The 12,593-nt window shown below is 40.0% G+C and overlaps 1 protein-coding gene and 1 long non-coding RNA gene across 2 annotated transcripts in view; one reads left to right on the forward strand and one right to left on the reverse strand.

The window, feature by feature from the left end:
• The window catches only part of DKK2 (dickkopf WNT signaling pathway inhibitor 2), a 39,618-nt gene that overhangs the window by 15,898 nt on the left and 11,127 nt on the right, over positions 1-12,593 (forward strand). The window lies entirely within an intron of this gene.
• LOC134140053 (uncharacterized) overlaps positions 4,344-12,593 on the reverse strand; it is a 31,587-nt gene continuing 23,337 nt past the window's right edge. Inside the window, exons 6-7 of the long non-coding RNA XR_009958322.1 lie at positions 11,576-11,661; positions 4,344-4,394 (exon numbers count right to left, since the gene is read on the reverse strand). This is a non-coding gene — a long non-coding RNA (uncharacterized LOC134140053). The remainder of the gene's footprint in view (positions 4,395-11,575; positions 11,662-12,593) is intronic.

The raw sequence follows: 12,593 nt of genomic DNA on the forward strand, positions 1-12,593 counted from the left end.
TTTTCAAATCAGAGCACCGCGCACTCTCTCCTTCGTGTAATACGTATGTATTAATGTAGGGTCTCGGAGCCAGTTCAGAGCAATGCAGTTCAGGCCGGGTTTGCGTGGCAATGCACGGTTTTGAAACTGAAGGTTTCTTTGAAGGAAGATGGGGAAATCATTATGCACTGACTGCAACAAAAAATCAAGCACAAAATGAGATTTTCACTAAAAGCAAGTGTTCTGTTCCCTGCATATCTTTTGTCCTAGTGTAGCTGTTACTTTAAGTGCACCATTGCTGCCGAATAGTCTCCCTCCGTGAGGAAAACATTTGCGTCTGCCATGCAGCTGAACACGTTATTTATTATGCTTGATATTTTATTCTAGTCTAAGAGGAAAGAAAGAAGCGTACAGCATTCCCTTCCATTTCTAAAAACAAGTGTAATGGATATTTGTCCTATTAAAAAGCAATGGTATATCTCTGCTATCTCTTCAGGCGGCCACATATATTTGAAAGCTAAGTTTTTTTTTGTTTGTTTGTTTGCTTGTTTTTACTAAAAATAAACATCAATATAAACTATTTTAACTCAGAAAAACTCATTCTCCCTGAATTGCATTTATTTTATTTTGTTCCACCCGTGTAAGTTTCTGAATTCAAAGGAATAGCTAATTTATAGCATGTTTATTTAAAAAGCTAAACCTAGGTAAGACAATATTTGTAAATTTGTAGAATTTATTAAGAGCTAAACCCAATATCTTTGTGCTCTGGTCTAAGGTGAATTTATGTTGCAGTAGACTCTGTTGCTATCAGACTTAGCAAATGATCAGTCAGACTGTGGAAAATGATTTACAAAAAGTGACTAAAGTATTTTTAGCTGTAAAATTATTTAAGTATTATAACCAGGGAACAAATAATTCTAGTGATGGTACTATAGGGAGAATATCTATGGCTTTTCCACTGTAATAACTTGCCTTATTTTGCAACAGTATGACTTTTGGGTTTTGGGTTTTTTTTTTTAATATTTTATCTGACTTAAAATTACGATCATAGGTATGTGCACGTATACATATACTAATGCTATTGTGGTATGTGGATTAAACAGGATAGTTATAATTTAGTTTCTGATTGTTACCAATAGTCTCTGGTACTCTTTGGAACTTTGCTTTTGCAATTTCTATTGCCAGGAAAAAGGAGAAGTGTTCTAAAAGAATATATACCCAAGAAGTTTGATAAAGACATTAAATATTCAATTCTTGCTGGAAAAAAAGACTTCTAGAAATTAGGTTCCTTCCTACCTAAATTGTTCTATGATTCTAAATTTCATTATTAAATCTTATTCACTGATAAAAGCACAATAATTTTCTAAATATCTTTGGAAGATAAGTTTGAAATTTGGAATTAAAGTAAAATTATTCTGAATCAGGTTTCTTTTCAAATGGCATAATGTGCTTTTATGTGTATTGTTTCTCAATGAATAAAGTTGGTCAGTTCACACGTAGGACGATGATGAAGATTCTGTGTGCTGGAGAGGAATCCTATCCTGGGACCAAGCTGTGTGCTTTCTCTGGATCGCTCCTCGTCCCCAGAAAAAAAAAAAATCAGGGTTTGTCGTTTGGTCAACGATTTTGCTGGTGAGGTGCAAGTAGGAAGATATTTCAGTTACTTTAGATGTACTGAGGTAACAGGAGGCTTAAGTGGGGAAATAGTTACGCTATAAAGAAAATTCTGAATGCGGCCGATTCTAAATATAGTTAGGAGCTGACTAAGTCTGGATGGGACATTTTAACATAAGCACTTCAGCAGCCTGATTGCAGGTAGACAGACTACTTAGCACTAAGATTTTTTTGCAGCAGATAGCTAGTGCTTATTAGGTTAAAAAGAACTGTGACAACAGTTGCATTTTTCATCCCCGGGGCGGTGGGGGAAAGTTCAGAGAGAAAAACGTAGTTATATCATGATGCCTTTCAAAACCAAGAGGAAAAAAAATATTTGACTTCTTTTTTTTACCCTAATCCTTTTGTCTTTTGCTATCTGTTCCAGTTTTGTTGGCTGGGCTTTTCTTGCTTCTGTTCCTTCTGCAGTATCTTGAAAACTACGGGCACCTTTTAACTGTCTTCTGTTGCAGCCGCAGGGCTTCGAGTGCAGAGCCCCTTACAGGGAGAACTGGGCGTTCTCTCTGCAAGCAGACTTTGAGAAAAAAACAGAAGCAGTAAAAGGATTTCATGAGCACTGCTGAATCACAATATGATTTCTGCAGAACTGGAGCTCATCACGCTGGCTCCTACAGAGGCTATTTTAGAATAAAGCTAACGCAGATAGGAGCTGGCAATGGCTAAAGTACCTATATCCCAGTCCAAAGCCTGTTGAAGTCAGCCTAGCTTCAGCTGATTCCAACTTTCAGTGACCACTTTGATCAAGATTTCTCAAAAGAAATAACGATGGTAAGAAAATCGCTATACATATGTATTGCATAGCTATACAAAGAGTCTGGAATGCAAAGTACAGGCTAACTGCTTGGGTAACTTGACATATTCCTGTTGAAATCAATGGAACATTGCCAATTTCCACCAGCAGAAAATCTGGCCCTGCAAATGGCTTTATCTTAATTCCTATCATTCCTGAACTACAATGCCACATAACAAACCTGCGTTAACTGTTTCTCGTGTTAAGTATTTATCATGGCAAATCCAGTGTAGAATAACAATTAGAGATCTCAGCCAGATTTTAATGACCATTCCTGTAAAATTCTACGTTAGCTGAAATTGCCCTGCAAAGGTGTGTTGTTTTCCTCTTACTCCTCAGCTTTGGAGCCAAATTTTAAAACATGGCTGTAATGCTTGCTTGCTTGTCTACAGTGCATGAGACCACACTGGAAAATGCAGTCATTGCTTAAGTAGAACTCTTCCTAAACATCTTCCTGCTTGGGAAGATAAAGAAGGGGATTGATAAAATAAAGACATGTCCAGTTATCATGCAGTGTTGTGACCTGCAGGGTAAATCTATTTGTGCGATGTGACAAAAACTAAAACTAAATCAAGGAGATACTAATCTACATAGCTGTTTTCGTGGCACTGAGAAAAGGATAAATAAGTTTAAAGGAACTTTTTTTCAATATCCTTCTAGGAGAATCTAAATCACATATTTTCCAACAATGTGAATGCAGCAGCATTTGAACACTAAACCAGAGAGGTTTATCGTGCATATGGTACCTATTTGAATTTTTTAAATGTCTAATTTCTGCTGTGGAAATGGAGGCCAGCTTGAGTTATTTATTGTGGGATGCAGAAGGAAATCGTGACCCTTTACAGGGACACGTTAGAATCCCTGCGCCGCTCAGCCAGTTTTCTCCTGTCACACCTACTTAAATTTTCAAAAAGAAGCTTTAATGTATTGAGTGTGCTCTGGATCATACTAGTTCCTGAGCGCTTATGACAGCTTTCAGAGATTGCTGGTGGCTCCCAGTAGATTGTAATTCTAGAAACAGGAGCCTGATGCTAAGCATCACCACCTGTTCTCTATTATTTTCCTTCAGAAGAAAACAATGCAGGGATAAGATTACATACTAATGGAACCCATTTTCACTAAATAGGTACATTTGGTCACATGTAATTTGGTGGACCATAAAAGAAAAAAAGAAATGGTAAGCTGTTTTCAGAAGAGAGAAATAAATAAAATTTAAATGAAGAGTTTCCTAACTGTGTTAACTAAACCCAATTCTGATGTGGCAGGTATACAAATATGCACTATATAAGTACATAGAGATCCCTCGCTGGAATAGCAGTGTTTTAAATTTGATTTGTTGACATACACTAAAAGACTTTGGGCCTCATTCAGCTCTTTGTAAATCCACTACAGAGCTACATTTGAACCTTTCTGGTATTTTTGCTGGAAGTCCTATTTCTGCTTTGCTTAGAGAAGTGCAGGTCTCGTCTGTAACCAGTTTTGCTGCTTCCTCTCAGTAGAAATTGTAAGTATAACAATATTTGCAAATTATGTAGTTGTTTATTTTGCTGTTATTTGTCATACACCAGTTCTGTCCTGTATTATCCTTGCTCTATATTCATGTGCACATATCTAGATATGGGAAGAAATTTTAAAAATTTTATCATCAATAAATACATGCATAGATTTCAAAGTATACATGTGGAATAGACGGTACACTTTTTAAGCATGAAAGCACACATGCATCTTCTGCCATTGAAATGCCAGGCATGGTAACATTAATATAGAATCTGTGCATGGTAGTTTGATTCATACTAAGCAGTATTTTTTGGAACAAACTGTCCCTAGAAGCCAGCAGTCCTGTTTATGGATTTAGACCAGTCGCCAGTGAGGTACCAGAATGTGGTTTTTACCTTTTCTTGTTGTTGTCGTCGTCATCGTTGTTCCTTTTGCTGATATGTTATTCCCAGAGCTGTTAGAAAAAAGCGAATTTTTGAATATTTTTTTCTTTCTGCTTATGCTGCTTGTTGACTCTGCTTTGAGAGCCTTCATAGACTACATTCAGTAGTACAGTTTCTTGCAAACTCTGGGGTAAGGTTTTAACTTCCTTAACAAAGTTGTGGGGGGTTTTTTTGTTTGTTTGTTTTAATAATGCACTTTAGAATATGAATTCCTTGAGTCTTGAAGACGTTTCCTACATAACCTTGTTAAACTGCTCCTTTCCTCACCTCCTCGCCTCGAATTCAGCAGCTCTCTGAAAGAGAGCGCCGAGGGGCGCGCGGTTGCTGCGCCAGCCGTGCACGGCACCCAGCAGCAACCTGCGGAGGCGTCGCGTGGCGCCCTGGCTGCGCGGGCGAAAACCTGAGGGGCTTCGCTGCTCTGCAGCTAGCAGCCCGATGTTCACAGCACAGAGCTCCTGTGGTCCCTCCTTCAGGGCAAACCTACAGCCGATAAACCCATCAGGATCCGTGCACTGACCTTAAATGTACTTAGGTCATTTACTAGAACAGGTTTGGTGGCTGCACGGAGCAGCTGAAACGTAAGCGCTGGCGTAGCTGTAATTACAGAGCGAAGGCGGCTCAGGAGCAGTAAGTGATCTCAGTTATTCTCTCGGCGGTTTCGCTCTGTTGTGTCCTCTTCTGCAGTTGCTTCTGCACTGCAGACCTAACTCTGAAATGGAAACTGGTTTTGCTCCTCACACACAGAAAATGCAGATTTATGGAGTTTCGTACCGCTGCCTTTCCTGCAGGCAGTAATGGTTTTTACAATCTTTTTACGCTTGCAAATATGCCTAATGACTTTAAATGCTTATGAACTTGGTTAAACTACAGAAGCAGATTATTTGAGCTTTGGAAGAGTTTCATTTTGGATGCATAAGATGGACTTTTTCACACCATCACTTTTGTCTATGCAGAGATGAGTGGATGTGATGTCTCAGAAAAACTGACATACACTCTAGATTTTCCCTGCACAAAAGTGTCTAAGAATTTTTCAACAATTTCTGAGTTGCTGTGAAGTAACTTAAAAGTCAGTGCTTCAAACTAATTTGTAAGTTTACATTTCATAATATTTTTACGCTGAAATATATGAGCTGCTCTGCAAATACTTGTGTGATAAATCTCTAATGGGTAAATCCATTGTGAATCCGATGAAATCATGGTTTGCATGACACAGTAAGGCCTACTTGCAATAGGGAGAGATGGAAAGATCAGGTCTTTTCAGCCTTTTGATTTCCTAAGTAAATTAAAACCGTTGTTCTGATTTTGGCTGGGAAAGCCCCTTTGGTGGCCAGCCACGAAATTTCCATTAATTTGCATCAGGTTATCTTTTCTTTAGAGAAGAGATAACAGCAGTGCTGGACTGAACATCTAACAGAAAGCACTCTTGCAGAGCGGAACACGTACCCAACCAAGGAGCACTGCACAAATAACTCTGCTGTTACCCCTGCAGCCTGCTAATGAAAACAGTGACCTGGGAGGGTTACGAACAGAGCTCTGCTTAATGGATTCTCATTAAAACAACAGTTTGCAGCTTTTCTTTTGAACTTTTCAAAAGCCTTTCTTGAGTTACATCCGATAAGAACGATAAGGGTACTACTGCACGTCTCGCACAGTTATTTTCTATTCAGACATGTGTACACGTGTGTGTGTGTGTGTTTAAATGAAAGACAGGCCTAAGACCATATGTACATTGGGGACTTCAAGATAATTAACTGGATATTTTTGGTATATGGTAAACAACTGTGGTTTAGCCATAAGTAAAAAGAAGATGACACTGAAAAAAAAAAAAACACACAGGAAGATAGAAAGAAAACAGAATTTGGGTAACATAGATAGCAACACCCTTTGAAAAGAAACAGGAGAGAAGGGTGAAACACTGATTGTATTGAAGTCAGTGGTACATTTCCCTTTCGTCTGCCTCAGCGAGATCAGGATGGGTTTGTATACGAGGCACTAAGGTGCATCTGGTTGTTCTTACTTTGCTCCTAGCACTTGGTCTCTATTGTGCCATCACCCTGCAAACAAACAGCTGGTTATTCTGGGCGTTGCACATTGTAGCACTGCTAATAGTGACGATTACCAGTGCTTTCACTTGCTCTTTGCCAGGTTTTATAACCAGGACTTAAAAATACAGGAGAAAAACATAGAGGTGAATGACTATGAATGGGGGTGTGTGGGAAGACTTTGTTTTATTTTTTTTTTAAAAAAAAGGTCACTGCAAATCACTGCATTACTATGTGTTTCTTCCTGTATTTTTCCAGATCTTATGGTCAAGCATGCTAAATCTCATTAACACAAAATGAGGAAAAATGAGAAAAATATTTGGAGAGGGATATTCTGAGGCAGGATATTTATGCTCTCTGATATCCTAGAAAAATGCTGAAATAGCTGTGTAGCTGTATTTGTGTTTAGTTTATATATGATATGATTTGTGTTTATTTTATGTGGTGTTTAAGGAAACTATGGCTATGTGATTATGGTGAAGGAACATATGCATAGTATAAGAAATGTTTGTGAATCGTTAAATAGGCTGAGTTCACATATAAAAATACTATAAGCTCTATTTCCATGTGTAAGATTAGAAAGTAGGTCTACATTTTTTTCATACTTGGCTAATAAATGTGGTCACCTTGATTCATATTTGTATCCCTTTGTAAAGGGTGTAATTGTCAAAGGTACAGAGTCACATCTATTTAGCACATCTGAAAAGAAGGGTACAAGTTTTGAAGAGGAAAAGAATCATACAGTTAACTGGGCAGGGGCTGGAGAAAATTACTTGTGCTGTGGACTTTATGCCTTGGTATAGTCAAGCTATTTAATCTCTTCTTGGTGCTATCTGTGTTTAAAAGGGGGGGGGGGGGAGGGGGGGAAGGGAAAGAAAAAACCTTACCCCCAAAACATACAAAATCTTTTCTGCCCTTGTTCGGTCTTGCTTATGTAGGCTACATAGCATCTGAAGTAGTGATAAAACAGCATTGCAGGAAAATAGAGCACCTAGACACTGCCTCTGGGCATGGTTATAATGCAAATAATACCAACAAGAGGAGTTCAGATATGGGTTGAATGTTCTGCTTGCCTACTGAGGCATCTAAATGTGAAAAATACTTGTTAATGAAGCCTGCGGTACCCTGGAGAATCCAAGAAATGCAGAATAAGAGTTGTCAAGAAGGTGGTGCAATATTACCATGGTTCCTGTTTCTTTGGCTTTCCTAATGAGTATCAGATATACATGGAAGTTTTGTTAAAATAAAGTTGTGTGAACTAAAAACTAGTATCAGGTTGCTGCATCTGGCCTAGCTTCAGAAGTGGAAATATAGCAATGGGACAGACAAAAGGGCCACCCACTATAAAATGTGGGTGACCAGTATAAGGAGAAAACAAATCTTTAATGGATATTTATTCCAAAGGCTGTTACAAAGAAACTGTGCTCAGACTGATGTTGTGCCAAGCAGAAAGGATTAAACTTTTTAACGACTTATGTTGATTAACGTCCAAGACATCCAGGAACAAAGACTAGACTCCGTTACTCCACATAAAGAATATTATTTTTCAAACAAGAAAAGAGCGCTTGCAAGCACAAGTCCAGAATAGATCTTGAAATGTAGCAGGGAAGAGGATAAATACAAGTCTCAGCTGCAGAATCAGCTTATTGTAAGGATGGAGAACAGAGTTACAGCTAATTCCGTGTTAACTGCCAGAATCCTAGGTAATTGTATGCTGACAGCTACTAGAATAGGATAATGTTCTTTTTGGCTTCATCTGGAAACTGCATAGGGTTAGTCCTGTCTCTCTGGACATTTTTCTGTTTTTGTACTTTCATCAAGAGGTGACCGTCATGTGTTTTCTCTAGGTAGAGAACCTGGCTCTGGTTTAGTATTTATATATTTTTTCCTCTTTCTACTACTTCTCTGGCATGAAGGGAATTAAAAATTTTTGAGATCTGCTGTCCTGTCCCCCCTGTCAGTCTGGCCTGAGCATGGAAAAGGGCCTGTAAGAGCGAGAAGAGGGTGTAGCCGGAGCAGGAGGTCTGCTCTGGAATGAAAGACGGTCCCTCGGTGGCTATTGCGGACTGAAGCTAAGAGCAGTCCCTACTAACTCTGGGGCTGCAGGCTGAAATGTTGTCTGAAGCCACCCTCCTCTTGCCTCCTGGACTGCATGTGCTCAGCGCGCTCTTCTGAGAACTGGGGCCTGGGTTTGTTTGAATTAGTAGTGAAGTCATTACACTACGTAAATATGTTAGTGTTCATCTGGTTTTACTCATAAGTTATTCTTGCCTTGCTGTGTTGCTCATGTTTTCTTGTTTGTGCAAAATTAGCTAGGAACATTTTAAAAGAAAAAAGGGTAAACAGTGTTGCAACCTTGATTGCTAGGCTGTTTACCACAGGGTGAAGTTGGGTAGGCAGCTCCACTTAATCGTATAATAAAAGCATGATGTTTTTTTAATGACACAGTTAGGGTCCCTTCCCCAAAGGAAGCCTTCAAGTAAAGTGTGATAATTTTCCTTAACAGCCTAGTATTATAATTTTGCTTTTACTGTCACCGAGGAATCAGCTGAGCAGGAAGCGGTATGACTCTAACCACTCTGCAGAGGCTGCCTGTGCCCTCCAGGGGCTGTTTCCCGTGCCCTGCCCCCAGGACGGCATCTTTTGCAGGAGGTCCCACTAGATGAGCGCTGCGCCCTTCCCATACAAGCAGATCGCTCCGACAGTGAGTCAGGGTTACGTGCAGTGATTCTGTATCGCAGCTCTTCCCGTCGTTACGCAGATGAAAGCTCCACGCTGCGTTATCGAGCATTATTGATTTGTCTTGTTTTTCAGGCTCACTCATGCAGACCCAAATGTAAGAATTGAAGAAACTTCACCCTATTATTTTTCTTCTTCTTTTTTCTTTAAAACTGAGCATCTGTGGCTAGGTCTCTGACTTCTGGGGTTCACGTGACTGGAGAGTGAGCAAGCCTGTGCAAGTGCCAGCAGTGTTTGCATGCCCAGATACTAAAGCTAGACAGACTGATTACTGCCGTGTGATTTCAATTCTCCAAGGTGCTTTGGAGCTTGAGACCCAGGACTTGTCCCTCTTAACTGGACAGCAACATAACAACTGCGCATGTTAGGTCGCAGAGAGTGTCGTGTAGAGCAGGAGGTGACGGAGGGCAAGGTGTTTTGAATCGGAGATGACAGTGGTGTTTTCTGATGCCTGGAAAAGAACTGGGGAGCGAGAGATGCCTATTGACCAGGTGTTCTCACATAAATGACCATCAGGGAGATAAACCATGATGCTGACATTCAGTAACAACGTAAGACTGCAGTCAGCAGTCTGCTGAGGTAGAGAGCAGTTCATACCTCTCAGACATACTGTATCTGGCTGTCTGCAACTAACATTAATTCATGTTTTCAGGGCTATCCTTTAAAAAACAAGGGCCAGATAAACTGCATTTTGAAAAATGATTTCTTGTAGGCTGTGTATTCTGTAATGCAAAGGATATTCTGTGAGGAATAGCAAGGAGTCATTTCCAGGGTGAGGACTGCAAACGCTGCACAAATTCTTATAACCTGATAGCGTTCTCGGTGTGTGAAATCCAGGCGCCGTAGTACACAAAGGGAGTCTCTGCACTGACTTCAAGAGGGCAGGGTTTCACCCAGCTGGTTTGCTTTCCCTAGGTTTTGTGAAAGTTTGAGAGCAAAGGAGGATTGTTTCTTTGGTAGCTGTATTACAGAAGGTGAGGCTGTCATCTCATCTTTCTTTCTGAATGGATGCTTGCAGAGATCATTCCAAATAAAAGCTACGTATTGAAAAGGCATCGTGATTTGGGGATGTGCACACCCAGGTGCTAGAGCAGTGAGTGATTGCCAGTTCCCAGCAATGTTATTGAACGTCTAACCACAACGCGTGAGTATCTACCTGTGGTTTAATGTCTGGTGCTTTGTGTGCCGTAGGATCTGTTAGTTTTTTCCATCTGGATAATATTCTTAGATGAATTAAAAAAAAGACATACTTCTAGAATTAATAGATCCAGAGGGAAAACTGTTTTTGGCAATCCACTGTTCATCCATAGCAGTAAACATGCTAATCAAAAAGCCAGAAGGCTCTTACTCTGGAACAGATGACAAATAGCCAATTAGAGGCAAAACTAAAAAGCAAAACCTGATGGTTTTGCAAAGGGATGAGGAAAATACAGAGATAAAAGGACAAGAGCAGTCTGCTGAAAAGGCTGGACATAGAACAAAGTATGTGTTAACAAACCTTTATCCTTCAATTAGTCTTCAGTGACGCATTCGAAAATGACATAAAATCAAGACCTGAAGGCTTCCTGTCACATTGCTTTAGTACTACATTGCTGACTTCAAAGATAACCTAACATTGTTTTGACACTCTCTGTTGTAACGCTGCTGATGATAGATCAGCCGACAATGTGAATCATACATTATGGACAAAGCCTTGTAAAATCTGGGGTCAAAATGACTGTTCCCCAAACTTTTGAACCTTCTTTAATAATAACGTCTTTTTTAAGGTGTTCAGTTTTATGGAGAAGGAAGTAGTCTCCTTCAAAATCAAGGTTGGTGTTTGGAGTGCAGGAGGCTCATGGTCTCTCCAAGCATTGGATAGGAAGCACTGCTATGTAATCCCGTGGTCGTGATGTAAAGGGGCACCGATGTAAGCAGAACATGCGCAGTGCAGGAAGTGCTATGTTGGAAACGGCAGGATTCAGCAGAGTGATGCCAGTATGAATCTAAGGTTGATAATTTGCCATAAAGGTGTGATGTAAAAAAGGAAGACCTGTAGCTGTGCTGCCTGGAAGCTATGATACACATGCTATCACATCCTGGTGATGGTTTTATGCTCTTCCATGGTATAAGCAATACATGACCGCCTGTATTTTGGGTATAGTGTCCTGGCCTTTGAGTCATTTCGAAATATAACTCATTCTGGGCTTTATGTGGATGGGGAGGTAGAGAGAATTAATCTGAGTTAACCTCTAAAGTGCATTAATTTAGGTGTCTTATACTTGTGAGTGAACACTTCGTAACTGATATAAAATGCATTAAGGCTAAATTAATTAATATGTAATTGCATAGGAATGTAATTGATCCACTTTAAATGAATATTTCTGTAAATTTAGAGTAATTTAAGTTAGACTTGCAATCTTTCAGATTACCTTCTGCAAAGTGTCCTCTAGAAGCCAGGCTCTGTTCAAAAAACACTATTTACCTCCTTCCAATAGGACACAAAGTGGAGGTAGTTCTGTAAAAAAAAGAAGAAGAAGAAAAAAGTATTGAATTACAAGCTACTGAGTAAGAGAAGATACAGTTGTGCTAGAAACCTAAAGTACTAGTCAAAATCCACAGTGTGGCCAGGAGATCACACTGGGTCAGAGTATGAGTGAGTATTTGTAAGGGTAAAAAGCATTTGGAGGTCATCCCTTCACACTGGATGGGGCACTGACCACGCTGGCTAGCTCTGTGCGTAACCAATGCTGCTCTTGGGTTTGCTCTATGGCATTTGAGTCTTCTTCCTCCCTTGGACCCTGTGGAGGCTCTATGCATCCAGCAGCTCCTCCAGGCACGGCAGCCACGTGCTCCCTTCGAGTTGAAGGCACCCAGAGCCAAGGCCCCGTCATCTGGAGGATGGGAAGTTGTTTTTCGTGACATTTTTGTTAGGACAAGGAAAGCCTGAGTCAGTACCCGTGTGGTTCCTGCAGGCTGTCGGCTCAGAGAGACCTCAGTAAGATTTGTTTTTTGGTTGTTAAGATCTGAGTTTTCTTTGGCTCTAGCAAACCATGAAAGCGGGACTACTGCATGTTTTAAAAATGTTCTTCCCCTGGTGGTCTAGGAGTGGATTGAGTATTTCTTTCAAACATGAGTATTTATTGTCTTAATAATGCAGGCATCTGGGGCTGTTAGCCACACAGTTTGGAGGAATATTCTTTGGAGGTTACAATATACATATCCACAGTGTAGCGCTATGTGAATCTGTGGATCTGACCTCATGAACAGCAGTATTGTTTTAAGCTGAAGAGCTAAAAATAAGTTACTGCTAGAAGAAAGTACCTGTGCCTAATCTAGTGGCAGAAAATGATGCTTTTTTCATTGAGTCTTGCAGTGAAGTTGGTCAGAGATGTTGTATTATCTTTATAACGAGGAGGCTCAATAAGAAAAACTAAATTGTTAGGTTTG

This window comes from Rhea pennata, chromosome 4 (genome assembly GCF_028389875.1).
Source record: "Rhea pennata isolate bPtePen1 chromosome 4, bPtePen1.pri, whole genome shotgun sequence".
NCBI lineage: Eukaryota > Metazoa > Chordata > Aves > Rheiformes > Rheidae > Rhea > Rhea pennata.